Source organism: Triticum aestivum, chromosome 1D (genome assembly GCF_018294505.1).
Source record: "Triticum aestivum cultivar Chinese Spring chromosome 1D, IWGSC CS RefSeq v2.1, whole genome shotgun sequence".
NCBI lineage: Eukaryota > Viridiplantae > Streptophyta > Magnoliopsida > Poales > Poaceae > Triticum > Triticum aestivum.
Window position 1 is genome coordinate 230252110 of NC_057796.1, and position 15689 is coordinate 230267798.

Sequence of the window (15689 nt, forward strand, 5' to 3'; positions counted from 1 at the left end):
GTCATGGACACAAAGGCGGGTGCCTTAAGGCACCGAAGCATAGTCCTGTCGGGGTGGTCGCGTGTGTCGGACGGACGCGTAGCACCCAGCCACCCACCCCTCCCCCCAAAAAAGGACGACGACAATATAAGTTCGTGCTTCCACGTTTCGGATTGAAATATCTGGCGGCCCCAATTCTAGCCCTGCAAAATCTCTCTTCTCCACCGTCCCCTTCTGCGCCCAGATTGCTCAAATCCCTAATTCGCCGCCAACCCTCGAATCGCCCCTCGTCTCGTCTCTTTCCCCACCGTTCCCCACCTCTGTGCCAGACGACGACAACGAAGACGACGGTCGCGCTTCACCACCGCACCGAAGCTACCTCATCTACGCCCTCGTCCACCGCACCAGGTGGTCCACCGACAACGTCGGCCGCCGCAACCGACGTGCCTCACAGACACCGAGTTCCACCGCATCAGGTGCGCTTCACCGACGTCGTCTCCCAGCTCACCGGGGCTACTTCACCGAGCACATCATCGCACCTCCGCCCCCCGAGGCCGTTGGGGCTTCACCAACGGTCTCGTCCACCGCATCGTAGCGCTCCGCTGCCACTCAAGATCTGCATCCGTGCGCGGCCAGCCAACACCAGCGCATCACCCTCAATGGCTCTGAAGTGACCCGCACTCTAGCTAGACGAGCATGCCCAAACGCCGGCCCGAACTAGGTATCCACACATCACTCCCCTGTGCACTATTCCGACGATGTTTGGATATCCTTTCACTGCTCTCTTAGCTTACACGCCTATGCAACTCTGACTTTAACTCTTATTTCTTCTGGAGATATCATCTGAAACAGGCAAATCCATTTTTTAGCGAAGCATGACGGCGCTACGGGATCTGGTACACATCCTGCACACCCGTATAACCTTGTAAGTATCTGTCCTTCGGTACAACATCAAGGTCGATTCCTCTTATTTGATCAACCATTCGTCGTGTCAAAAATGCAGAGGGGGATGCAAGGAGCACAAGGCCTGCACATCCAAGCAAGTGGTAACATGGACTTGTACATGGAACATCCCAAGCGCAAGCAGAGCTGCAGTGAGCCTGTACAACGAGCTAACGTAAGTCCCTGCATTTCATTTAATTCGTACTGGCATTCGTGTATGATTTGTGTGCAGTGGCTGATCCACGAATTCAAGTTACCAGGTGCGAACATTTAACTTAAAAAATATGAAGGCACTTGCACTCCAGAAATCAACATAACTTGAGAAATGTGAAGCTACATGCACTTTGAAAACCAGCTAATGATCCAAAGTAGTTCAGATTATAAACACTAAATGATGCATGCACCAAAAAACACAAAATGCAAGATGGTGTACAAGGACTACAAACATGGTCTGTACCTGCTTGAATTATTCGTTCTCTGGCTGAAAATATCGAAGTGTAATTGCACGTATAACCAGTGCGCAAACTGCATATCAATATATCTATCCTGCACAAGTATGCCAATAGTTTCAAACAACATATTAGAAAAGTATTTATGCTATGTTGTCATGATACGGGGACTTTCTGGTAGATGGCCTCGACGTTTCCTCAAGCTATGAAAATGCACTATAATTTGCTTGTCATCAATGCCTGCAAATCTCTGTCTCTCTCAACATAGTAGATCATCATTAGACACTAAATCCTTCAATGAGCTTGCAAAATGCTTGCATTAGATCCCTCATTAGACACTATATGTTCATCACCAGGAGCATGTAAAATGTTTGCATCAAATCCTTCATTAGCAGTCTGTTCATTAGACACTTCAGGCTCAAGAAGAACATGAGCTTGTATGTTTGCACCGGAAACTTGATTAGATACATCAGATTCAATCAGTTCAGTATTGATTGGGGGAGTTATAAAATAAGTAGAAATTGGTTTCATTTTCTCATAGATTCCCTACATACAAGCAGTTTTACAACACCGTCAGGTTCAACTATTGGCCAGAAATTGAAGAGTTGAATTAGATATAATCAGGGATGTGATGTACCTGCTCATTGCGCATGCTACTCTTGCAAGCTGCGACTGTCCGTTTGCGCAAGCTCGATGCCATGCCCGTGCTGCCGCCGCTGCCTCCCACGCAGGCTACACCCAGGGTTGGATCTTCATCTTATTGTCCTTTCGTTCGCTTGAAGCCCGGCGACCGCCCTCCAACGAGGGCGCGAGGAAGTGCTGTGTCGGTCTGTCCAGCGGCGCCTAGGTTAGGAGCGAACCAGACTGGAGGCTGGAGCGAATGAATTGGGATTTTTCCTGCTGTCGATCGATATGGGAGGCGCTCGTTTGGGCCGCGAGCCTGCTATAAGGCCTGCCTTGCACTTATGTTATGGGCCCATCCAAATTGAAACATTTTTCTTCATTTTTTACATTGCCTGCTCGTGCGTTGGGACGACCAAAACTAGCATGGGCCAACCTGGACAACTCAAACTAGGTGCACACTTTCCAGCCACCTGAGGCGGCCGCCTATACCAGCCCCTACGGTGGCGTCGCCCCTTTTTGCGTGTATGATTGGATAGTGAAAAATATTCCAGTGGCGCTTTCGATTTACCCACAGAATGGTTGAATTGCTTGTTTCTACGAACTGAGTTCGCCAATAATGTGAAGGATGCCAGTCTTTTCATCCTATTGTAGATTGCTTAGATCTCGATATGCCAAAAGTAATCGCATGAAATATACAGTAAAAGCCAGTGTGATGTGTTTGGCTACAACTAGTCTGACTACACGTCCTCATATAACATATCAAGGACGCACCATCTTACCAGATTAACCATTCAACTTACCCATGCAGTGTGGGAAGAAAGAAGTATTGGGACTGCGTATCCAAGCAATTGATGCCATGGACTCCTTCGTACAACCTTGTAAGCGAGAAAGAAGTTGCAGTGTGCTTGTACAAAGAACTAGCATAAGTTCAGTTACCTGCTTCTCAGAATTTTAGTTAGCCACTTATTGCAAAAAATTTCAATTACGTTGCTTGGCTTAATTTAGTTTGCTACTGATTACATAATGGCACGGCCTGTTAATCATATTGTAGACTACGCCTATCTATGTGTTTGATACTTACTGTTAAGAATTACCTGTTTGCCTTAACTTAAATATCTACTTGTTTGTTTAACTGCTTTGCTGCTGCAACAGCGGGTTACAATGATGTTAATAACTACTTTTCAGCATCCAATTGAAACTCTTTAATTCCTTGTTTGTTTAACTGGTTTGCTGTTATAACTCCCAGTTGAGATGTTTTGCTAACTTCAACTTTTCTGAATCCAATCGAAACTTTAATGGCAAAACAGGTTAGCCCAAGATCAAAGAGCGAGGTCCCCATGGACGTTGCATCATCCCACAGCAGTGGCACCGTCCCAATCGTGCATTATGAATTGCCAACTGCTGATGCTCTAGAGGCTAAACTAGTGGTAGAAAGAGATTCTGCTTTTGCACTTAGAGATGAAGTTGACATGTTGAGGAAGCAAACAGCACAGTCACAAGCAGTACTCAAGACAACCATTAAATATTTGGTGGATTTCAAAACGAAGCAAGCTGAGACTGACCAGATTGTTAAGGTCCTGAAGGAAAAAAGGAAATTAAATTCCTACTTGGTAAATCATAGGTGACATGTTCTTTCCATAGTTGAATAACCTTTGTGTTGTCTGTTCATGTAATCAATCAAACCATTTGTTTTAGAGATCATGTAATAATTGTTTTTTTTTGTTTGTAATTTTATTTGAGCACAAGTCTGTATTAATTGATAAGACTCGGAGACATTTCATTTGGATTGCTGTGCCAGACCTACAAATATGCCAATCGGGCTGAATGTGAATTCAGCAATAGTAGTAGTATAGATGGACCATAAGTGGCACGCATCGGAAAGGGCCAAGATGCTGGCTAAAAAAAGGATGTTGTTGTAGCCAAAAAAAAGTACAGCGGCTCGGCTTATGTATGTTAGTTCATATTATTGATCCATATACTCTATAAGTGTTTATATGTCTGTTAGTTCTGTACATTCTTGGTTGATTGACTCGGTATTTGAATCTTGATACATCGCTTGTGTACATATCTAAATGGGAGTACACATTATGCTGCGTGTGACATTTGAGTTGGACATGAAGTGTTCCAAATATTCGAATTCACCTTAAACTGGATTCTAGTTTCTAAATTTGAGTATCGGCATCTGTAAACCATATTCATATATGACAGTGGAATACATCTTTGTCATCCTTTTGAAGATATATAAAAACACATAGAATGATTTATAAAGATTCATATAGGAATACAAAATGGATTCAAATTTAGTTGCCAGGGTAAACATGGATGCTTATTGTCCCAAAATTCGAAAGAAGCAGCAAAATGTCCACTCCCACGTCGGCTGCCCGAAGCCAAGTGTTTGGGAGATGGAAATTACTGTCTACCCATTACACGGACAATCCATCGGCCCGATTTCCACTGCTCTAAATAGGGGTAGGTTAGTAACTTCAATTAGACGTGACATGACCGCCTCTGAGCCCATTCCGACACGGTGGGCGTCAAACATGGGCGGCAAAACTCATTTGATTCAAGCTCGTCCGAAAGACCTCTGTCTCTCCCTCCATTACCCATTCATACACGGTGGGCGGCAAAACAAACTCGACTGGGCCGAAATTGATGTAGGCAAATATTTTCAATAGGGGCAGGTTTGTAACTTCACTCAGACGTGACACAACCGCCCTACCTGTCAGCCCCGTTCATACACCGTGGGCGCCAACCATGGGCGCCAACCACCCTCTCCTCGCCCGAAATCGCTCTGGGCAAATATTGGCGAGATGCGAGATTACCGTCCTATCCCCAACCGACGAGACGTCCAAATTTTAAACGGGGGCTAAGTTCGTAACTTTCCCATATTTCAGACAGACGCGTCCCAAAAACATGGTTCCCCGTACCTCTCCCTCCATTTTCCCATTCATACACCGTCCACGCTAGAACACCCCATCCCCACACCAGCCTCCGTCCGCCACCCCATCCATTGCCGCCGTCCTCCACCACATCCATCGCCACCGTCCTCCACCATGCCGGAGCGCCTACCAAGACCGCGTCGTCCACTGCTAGAGATGGACGTTTCTCATCCACGGCAACGGACCAATAGCCTTGCATCGCGTCCTCTCACTTCATCGGCGCCGTCGTCCTCTTTGCCGGGGCCGCTCACACGACCTTCTCTTCCACCGCAACGGGACTTATCCCCCGATGCACCCGTCTACCGTCGCAGATCTGCTTCAACGCCACCGACAGCCATCGCACCCCCGATGCCTACACGGTGCCGCAAGAGAAGTGGTACTTCATATGTCCTCAACTTTTTGATCTCAACCAGAAAATAGATCTTAACTTGGTTACTCTACTTTCTTTTCAGCTCTTAGAATTTAGTTCTTAGTTCGAAGCAAACAATGGATGCTAAATATCATTTCTCCAGTTTGTAGCTTCAAATCTGCCATGGCACAGCCATAATACGGTTTAATTGATCATGCTTAGGGTTTGATTGATCATGTTGGTTCCGTGGTGGTTTCTTTAATAGAAATCGGAGGGGAAACCCTCTTTTGCTAAAAAAATATGCTTAGAGTTCCCCCTTTTATGATCACTATACGATCAGAATACGTGCTTCGTGTCATAATAACACTGCTCCACCCATCAAGCTAAACAAAGTTGTTTAATTGGTCAGCTAAATGTTCCTAAATTAGTTTCGAAAATGCATGTTCGCCGCTCGGGTGTGTATCTCTACAGGGTGCCCACGGTGGGCCGGCCCACCCTGGGATTTTGGGTCGTCCCAGGCCCCGATTCCCCTCTGTTCAGCTGCGCGCTTCCGATCTCTACTCGCCCCCAGCCGCCTGCCTCGCCGGCGACTTGCCGTCCCGGGACGGCATGACTCTAGGAGGAGACGCCGGACTAACAGGAGGCCAGGAGCCGCTCGCCCAACAGCGTCACCGCTGCCCGGGCGCGCCGCCGTGCCTACCTTCCCAGTCCGTTCAGGGCTCAGGCGTGCAGCACCCACCAAGCCAACCCAATTTATCCTGAGATACGTCCTCAACACTCAGCAGCCACTCCTCATCACCCATTTTCTAATTGATTCATTACTCATTAGGCAGGACTGTCATTAGGGTTTGTTGTGTGCTCAGTGCTACCTACACTTAATGGTTCAGATGTATTTCGGTAATCTTTAGTACCTCTAAAGTTCACAGGGTTTTCAAAATTCCGGCCCTCGGAACAGAAACTAGTCATTTTGGATTGTTGGTCGTAGTGACATTGACCCAGATTACTACTGCAAGCCAGGTTTGTTGACAATTTTACTTGTCTTTCTTACTCATTCAATATAATATCCAATTATTCACGTCGATTAGTTGCAAACAATAAGTGCTAGACAAACTTCTTCATTCAGATTTTGGACGGTCTCTTACTGCAGTTACAATTCTGCATACTTGTCCTAGTAAGCTCACAAGTAAATGATTGATTCGCTACATCTATGCTTGCCTTGTCATATTTGTTGTCAATATTCTTTTAGGGTGGACCACCCTGTTTCTAAATACTGGAACCGTAGACATGAGTGAATAGTATTTCTCTATGTGATCTCTTCCATCATGTGTGGGTAACGAACACTGCATTGTATAGAAAGAAAGTGTCATTTCCAGCTTTTACATAGGTTTCCATCTTTTACATGGAATACAATCTGCCTACTTGCTTTGTGTCGCACTACCAACACTCCACCCTTGAAGCTAAACATTACGCCACTCATAATTGCTTAGTTTATTTGTTCAAATACGAATTTCATATGATTCTAATGTTCCTACTTCAGTTTTGAAATGTGTGCCTGCCTGTTATAGAGACATAAGGGGTTTGTATTTCTGTGTGTGGTCTGGTCAGCACGGTTGGGGAGGTGAACTTTGCATATGCAGGGGTTTATAGGGAGACACTCTCCGAGTTGAATCCGCAATGCATTCCATAGATAAATTTACTACTTTTTATGTTTTCATGAATCTCAGATTCTGAACAGCATCATAATGATGATGAGCTTGCGCGCATGAAAAGAATAAAGCAGAACAATGCCATGGCTGTCAAACTTGGCATTAAGGGACTAAAATCAAGTCTGGATGCAATGCAATGCAAACGCTCTCCACCTACAGATTCATGCTCAGAATATGATCCTAAAGTGATTCTGAGCTAGAGGGAGACCTAAGTCAATGTAGCTCCCTAGTGGAGGAGTCAGAGGAAGATGCCCTATCTTATTCACCCATCAAGGTACTTGCTCTAACTTTCCAAGGTTACATTGCTCGCACATATCTTGCAACTGATGCTTTGCATTGCTTCTACTTTGTTGAATTGCCATTAGCTTAGTTTACACATCGTGTATGTGAATACGCCCTGCCTATCCATTTTCAGTACATATTCCATCTGTCATCATACCATATTTATCCATTCAAATGATGTTCTTGTGTATTAGACGTTCAAAAGGAAGAGGGCGATTGCTTATCGTGGAGGAGCACAAGCAAAGTATTTGGAAAAGGTAGTGGCACCTGATAAATCAAATAGCCCATTAGGTGTAGTTGCAATATCACCTGACCCACAAAATACCCCAACTCTAGCAGACTCTAGCCCTACTACACTGGTCATTTCTGATGCCCCAACTTAGCAGACCCCAACTGCAGCAAACAATATGATTATGCCAGTTGACATAGCACCAGCTGTACGACGCAAAACCCCCATTCCAGCAAAGTGTACACCAAATTCAGTTGCCAAATCCCTTTTCGAACCAGAGAGAGCCCCAATTGCAGCAAATGGACACCTGTTCCATTTCTTCCCAGTTTAGAAGACGAAGCTTATGTTGTTGTCAGGAACTTTGTGCGCATCTTTCCTTCATGGAAAGATTATACAGCATACATAGAACAATTTCCAGTCTTCCTCCGCAACTTACGCGTAAGTAATGTACTAATGTTATTCATGGTCATTACTGCATATGTTTCTGCTGACAGAAGACAGAAGATTTCATTCTTTTAAATAGGCGAGGAGCAAACTGGATTGTGATGACGAGCAAGGGTTGGTTGCGCTTTTCAAGCACTCGTTGATGAAGTATCATTCCTACCTGAGGCAAGCGCACTTCGATGGCAAGCCTCTGAACGAAATTTATGTAAAGTCTCCGGTGCTACATTTATCCGACGGTGACTGGAATAATCTTGTTACACATTGGTCTCGGCTGCAGCGTAAGGTACTGTCTATGATATCACATCACAATTTGAATTACATTTCTGCATTTGCCTTAATGTCTCACTTGTACGAAAACTGTTAGCAGAAGAACATTCATTCTCAAGGGACCACAGAATCTCGCAACTATACTGCACACTGCATTGCTCTTGTGAGTACCTCTTGCCCTGTATGACCATACTTACTTTCATAGCTGTTTGATTATGTAGCATCACTGCACATGTTAGCCTCGTAATCGTCCATTTGGTGGACATTATAAGATCCGTATGGACTCTTACATAAATTTAGAATCAACCCAATGCTTTTGAAGAGGTTTAGCTCTGCAGTCCTCTTGTAAGGACTGAACGTGGTCTATCACTATACTTACATTAACAACTACTCCCTCCGTCCCATAATATAAGAACATTTTGTACAGTACACCAGTGTTCAAAACACTCTTGTATTATGGGAAGAGGGATTGGTTCATTTTGTAGCATTCTGCATCTTATCTCCCTCGCCCACCATTTACTAAAAAAGATCAGATCTATATTTAATCTTACCAACAAGTAGAATACACAGACAATGTCAGTGAAGAAGTGTAGCCCATTGCTCTTGTCAGTACATTTTGTCCTGTAACGCTTGTACTTCCAGGGATTGGTAGTTGATTATGTAGCATCAATCTGCATCTTATCTTCATTATCCTCTATCCCTTCCAGTATTATCATATCTATAATTACTCTCTACAAAATGTAGAGTACAGGCAATGCTTATGAAGAAGATTATGTGCTGAAATTCTTGAGTTATCCTTCCCTCAACATGGAGAAGGGCATTATAAAGCCGGTGTTAACTATGAATGTAAGTCAGTCCTTCTAAAGCCTTTATCCTCAACTACTGTTTAATTTGCTCATACTCCCTATCGTTTACTGCTGTTTAGTTTGCTGTTTCTACCAAAATGCATGTTCGTAAGAACCGTAAGTTCTAAGTTTTACTTGTAAAACCAAATTCCTTATTCATACCATGCACATTACTTAATACTCCCTAGATGTATGCTTGTTTTGTGGATCTATAATCCAGTGTGTGGTGAAGCAGCCCACGTTTGCACCTTGTCATCTCCTGTTTTATCTTACTGATGTGGCTGATGATATGAACAACATGCCATGCACATTATCCAAAATAGATACAATGATTTTCTTTGCCCTTCATCTATGCTTGTTATGTTGACATGGTAATCCAGTAGTGTGGTGAAGCTCCCCGCATTATGAACAATGCCAAATTATGCTATTGATATTTTGAACTTACTCTTTATTTTCTAATTTGAAATTGGATAGAATTGACAGAACAGTTATCATCTTTGTTTATACACGTGCAAAACCTGTCATCTGTCTGCTTTGTTTCAGGGTGATATGCCTGATGGCATGCACAAGTCTGCTGAAGGCTGTGAGACAAACCCAACATATATTGCAGCAAAGAAGGCAAAACATCTTGAAGATAGCGAGACAACCCCAAAGTCTTGTCTTGATGCAGTGTTCAAGTTACTTGAGACTAACAGTCAGACAAGCTCACAGAATTCGTTGTCTGAATCAGTTCGACTTCTTCAGTCCCAAGTTCTAGCAGAAAGGCATTCTGCAACTCAACTTCGACTTGAAGTCCTATCTCTAAGAAAGATTGCGGAGAACACCAATGAGAACCTCATCGCTAAACAGCTACACCTAGAAGCTATGACCGACATGCTAGGCCGGTCTCACAGCCTTGCTCAGCAGCTTGTGCAGCTGTTCCCCCGCAAGGCTAACCTTTCTTGAACTGTCTTGGAAGTGGTCTCGGTTCAGTATTATTTTGTTACGCTGCAATGGTGCCCAGTTTTTGTAATCTGCTTCTTCGTTGCGCTTTATGATCACTGGTGGCGAACTTCGATGCCCAGTGGATGTAATATACCTTAAATCCTTTATTGTATAGTGTAGGTTTATTCTTAGTTACTATGCCGTAATTTCTTTATTGTATAGAGTAGGTTTGTTCTTAATTCCTACTAGTTACTGCCATCATTCGCTATCTGAAAAAAAAATCAGATGTAGTCGACCGGACCGAAATATTCGACTCTAACGGGCCAGGTTTTTAGCGGGCCACAATTGGGACGGCCTGCGTCTTTCTTGGGCCCGAATGATTGGGGCCTTCACACATTGCGCCAGGCCCAAACTTACACCGGCCCTATATTTTAGTTGGGCCTTTTGTCGACCCAGCGCTTAGTTTGGCCCAGGTAGCGTTGGGCCATTAACAGGCTGAATATTGTACTGGCCTGTTACGGCCGAGATGAAACCACGGGCCTTTAGCAGGCCAAAATGCATGTTGGGCCTCAATTTTCACTAGTCGTCGAGGGGCCTTCAGCAGGCCGAAATGTAGACCGGGCCGTTTCGGGCCCAGTTAGCTCACGGGCCGTTACCAGGCCGAAACATATCTCGGGCCTTAGTTGGCCCACTGATATCATGGGCCTTTAAGAGGCCGAAAGCTTAGCACAGGCATCAACGGGCCGAATTACGCGACAGGCCTTTAACAGGCCCAAAGTCACGTTGGGCTTAACTGTTTCCACCTTTAGCACGGGCCGTTAGTTGGCCCGATGTCCCGTCGTACCATATATGGCCCATGGGCAGCACGGGCCATTCCCAGGCCGAAAGTCACACCGGGCTGAAATGGGCACATGTCTACATCAGGCCTCTAATAGGCCGAAAGTCACTGGGCTGTAGTTGGGCCCAAATATTCGGCGAACAATTAACGGGCCAGATCTGGCTTCGGGCCTGGGTCCAGATGATCCGGGCCTGGGTCCAGATGATCCGGCTTCATGTTGAATCTTCGGGTGTCGTTGGGCATTGTAGTCGGATCATCCGGGCTGGGGTCCGGATCGTCTGGACGGCGGTCCGGATCGTCCGGGCTTCTGCTGACTTAGCCCTTCTTCTTCTTCTCCGTCTTCACGTCCATCTTCGTCTTCGGATTCTCCTTGCTCCTTGGCGTCTCCATGGCTAACTCCTTGGTACCTGAGCATGCACAATGTCTCCGTTTGAGGTAGTAGCCATGTCTCATGTTCATCGAAGTGGAATTGTGAGAGGAGAGATGTCACCTCGGTTTCGAGAGCTCTTGCACGTGATCGAGTCATGGGTCCACTAGGCACTTGGTGAGACGATGGTAGGTCCATGGGGATGACCTTAGGATGCTCCGCATCATCTCCCCTCCCTTGGGAAAGATCCGACCTCTGATCAAAATCCTCATCACCATGGTACGGGGAGAGATCTTTGACGTTGAAGATGTCGCTCACGGAGTACTTGTCACGTGGGATGTCGATCTTGTATGCGTTGTTGTTGTAGCATGCAAGCACCTTGAATGGTCCATCGGCTCGTGGTAGAAGTTTGGACTTGCGTTCGTTGGGGAAGCGGTCCTTGCGAAGGTGTAGCCACACAAGATCTCCAATGTTGAATATCATGGGTTGCTTGTTGACGTTGAGCTTGGTCGCGAGTCATTGTACTTGGCGCTCGATGGTGTGCCTTGTATCTTCATGCATCTTCTTGAGGTGGTTGACTCGGGCACTCGCGTCCATGTTTGTGCGCTCTTGGAGTGGTAGGGGTAGAATGTCCAATGGGGACAACGGGTTGAAACCGTAGACGACCTCGAAGGGGGACTTGCCGGTAGTCCTGTGTCTTGCTCGGTTGTAGGCGTACTCAGCGATAGGTAGGCACTCCTCCCACTGCTTGATGTTCTTCTTTATCAACACGCGTAGGAGAGTGGGGAGTGTTCGGTTCGTCACCTCCGTTTGGCCTCGGTTTGTGGATGATATGCCGTGGAGAATAGTAGCTTGATTCCGAGCTTGGCGCATAAGGTCTTCCAAAAGTAACTCAAGAACTTGACGTCGCGGTCCGAGACAATCGTCTTGGGTATTCCATGAAGTCGCAAGATTTCCCTACAAAAGAGACCGGCAACATGTGAAGCATCGTCTATCTTGTTGCAAGGAATGAAATGTGCCATTTTGGAGAATCGGTCCACAACAACAAAAATGGAATCCTTGCCATTTCTAGTTCTAGGCAAACCAAGCACAAAATCCATGCTAATATCTTCGCATGGTTGAAATGGAATTGGAAGAGGCATATATAATCCATGAGATTGAGCTTTAGACTTAGCTTTGCGACATGTAGAGCATCGGTTGGTGAAGCGGTTGACGTCACGAAATATCTTTGGCCAAAAGTAGTTCTTGGAGAGCGTAGCAAGGGTCTTGTCGCGTCCAAAATGTCCCATTAGTCCTCCTCCATGAGATTCTTGCAAAATTAACAAACGAAGAGAAGACTCGGGGATGCAAAGTTTGTTAGCTCTCATAAGATATCCATCTTCGATGTAATGGCGTTCCAAGATGTATGCGTCAAACATTTGGCATAAGGAATGGCAAAAGTAGGATCATGCTCATACAAGTCTTTTATGTGCTCAAAACCAATGACATTCAATTCAAGTTTAGTAACAAGCATGCATATACGGGAAAGCGCATCCGCCACAACATTTTCCTTACCTTTAATATACTTGATGACATAAGGAAAAGACTCAATAAATTCACTCCACTTAGCATGACGCTTGTTCAACTTAGTTTGACCCTTAAGCTATTTAAGTGTTTCATGATCGGTGTGGATGATGAACTTATGAGGGCGGAGGTAATGTTCCCATTCACGCAAGACTCGTACTAAAGCATATAGCTCTTTGTCATAGATGGGGTAATTGAGTTGCGCTCCGGAAAGTTTCTCACTAAAGTATGCTATGGGGCGCTTCTCTTGAGTTAATACACCTCCTATTCCATTACCACTAGCATCACAATGTATGTCAAAGGGTTTGTCAAAGTTGGGTAATGCAAGCACGGGAGCATGAGTAAGCAAATTCTTAAGCTCATTGAATGCGCTATCTTGTGATGGTCCCCAAACAAAGGGTGCATTCTTCTTGCTCAAAGCATGTAAAGGTGAAGCAATGGTGCTAAAATCCTTCACAAATCTACGGTAGAAACCGGCTAGACCAAGAAAACTACACACTTGTTGCAAATTGGTTGGTTGGGGCCAAGTTTTAATAGCATTGATCTTAGATTCATCAACATGAACACCCTTAGAAGATACTATGAAACCCAAGAAAACAAGCTTATAAACACCAAAGAGGCATTTTTCCATATTAGCATAAAGTTACTCTTTTCGAAGAGTTTGTAGCACGGTGCAAAGGTGGGTGACATGCTCTTTGAGAGATTTGCTAAACACAAGGATATCATCAAAGTATACAACAACAAATTCACCAATGTAAGGGCGAAACACATAATGCATAAGATGCATGAAAGTACCGGGTGCTTCCGATAAACCCATAGGCATGACTAATCACTCATACAAACCAAATTTTGTTTTGAAAGTGGTTTTCCATTCATCACCCTCTTGTATGTGTATTTGATAGTAACCACTTTTAATATCAATTTTTGAAAAGATAGTGGCACCGCTAAGTTCATCAAGCATATCATCAAGGCGTGGAATGGGGTACCTATAGCGAACGGTGATAGCATTGATGGGTCTACAATCGGAACACATGCAAAAACTACCGTCTCTTTTTGGCACAAGAATGACCGGTACGGCACAAGGACTCAAACTTTTGCGCACATGTCCTTGGTCTATGAGATGCTTTACTTGCCTTTGTATTTCTTTGGTTTCTTCGGGGTTGACACGGTAGGGAGCCTTGTTTGGAAGTGGCGCTCCGGGAATGAGGTCGATTCGGTGCTCAATGCCTCGTACTGGAGGTAGACCCGGAGGTAGCTCATCGGGGAAAACATCTTGGAATTCCTGCAATAAAGAAGATAACACTAGAGGAAGATTGTGAGAGGTGTTAGCTTTTGGTGCCTCGTCCTTGCACAATAGGACATATTGTAGGACACTTGATGGGTTCTCACACACTTCTCTCATCTCACGTTTGGTGGCAAAGAGAACTAAGTTTTTCTTGTCGCTCCTCGTGGAGGCACTCAATTTGGGCTTGTGGCGCTCACTCTCTTTTTTGTGGTTCGCTCTCTCACTATTCTCTCCACGATGGGTGTTTTGCTTGTCGGAGAGCAATTGGCTTGGAGACATAGGTCGTAGCACAAACTCCTTCCCTTTCATCTTGAAGTTATAGTGGTTTGTACAACCATTGTGGATGACACCTCGGTCAAATTGCCATGGCCGTCCAAGAAGGAGGTGGCAAACGGTCATCGGAAGGACATCACACTCCAAAGTGTCTCCGTAAGCTCCGATCTTGAAAGAGACTTGTACCCTATGCTCGACTTGGATGGTGCCGGTTTCGCTTAGCCATTGAACCTTGTAGGGGTGCGGGTGCTTCATCTTGACCAATTGGAGTTTGGAGCATAGTTCTTCACTCGCTAAGTTATGGCAACTCCCTCCATCGATGATGACCTTGAGGGACCTTCCATTGATTCCGGCCTTGGTGTGGAAGATATGGCATCTTTGATCTTCGTCTTGTTGATGTTGAAGAGTCAAGACCTTGGAGACAACGAGAGAGCGAGACTTGGATCTTCATCACAAAAGATTTGATCATCTTCGTCTTCGTTGTTCACTTGGCGGTGCATGGCCACTTGCTCAAGGGCTTCCATTTCTCCTTCACTCATTGAGTCATAGGTTCCATCGTCGTTGAGGATCATGGTGCGCTTGTTTGTGCACTCAAAAGACTTGTGGCCTCGGCCGCCGCATGTGAAGCATTTGAAGGAACTTGTCTTGATGGTCTCATCGGTTGGGGTAGAGGATGATGAAGCTCTCAGCTTGGAGTTGCTTGTAGTAGGAGGACGACTTGAGCTTGTCGAAGCTTTCTTGTAACTTGACTTGTCGGCGTTGCTTGTAGATGGCTTGGTTGAGGTAGAAGGTGTTGGAGTCGTTGATGCTTGGGTGTTGGAGAAGCGTAGGACTTGGATGAGAACTTGGCATACTTGAAGTCTTCTTGTACTTGTCGTTCCGCTTTGGTTTCTTGGTGCACTAGCTCAATGAGGTTCGAGTATGGTTGGAAGTCGGCAATCTTCTTGATAGGATGATTGAGTCCATTCAAGAAATGTGCCATAGTTTGCTCATCATCTTCCGTAACATTGGCTCGTATCATGGCAATCTCCATTTCCTTGTAGTACTCTTCAACGCTCTTGGTTCCTTGCTTGAGGAGTTGGAGTTTCTTGAAGAGGTCGCGGTTGTAGTAGTTTGGCATGAATCGTGCTCTCATGACATCCTTCATTTGTGCCCAAGTGGTGATGGGTGGTTCACCTCTTGCCTCTCGGCGCTCAATGACTTGTTCCCACCAAATGAGGACGTAGTCTTGGAATTCGAGGGATGCCATCGCAATCTTCTTCTCTTCTTCGTAGTTGTGCAAGCGGAAGATTTTGTCAACCTTCAATGCCCATGATATGTACTCTTCGGGGTCATTGCTTCCGGTAAACTTGGGCATGGTGAACTTTAGCTTGCCATATCGTTG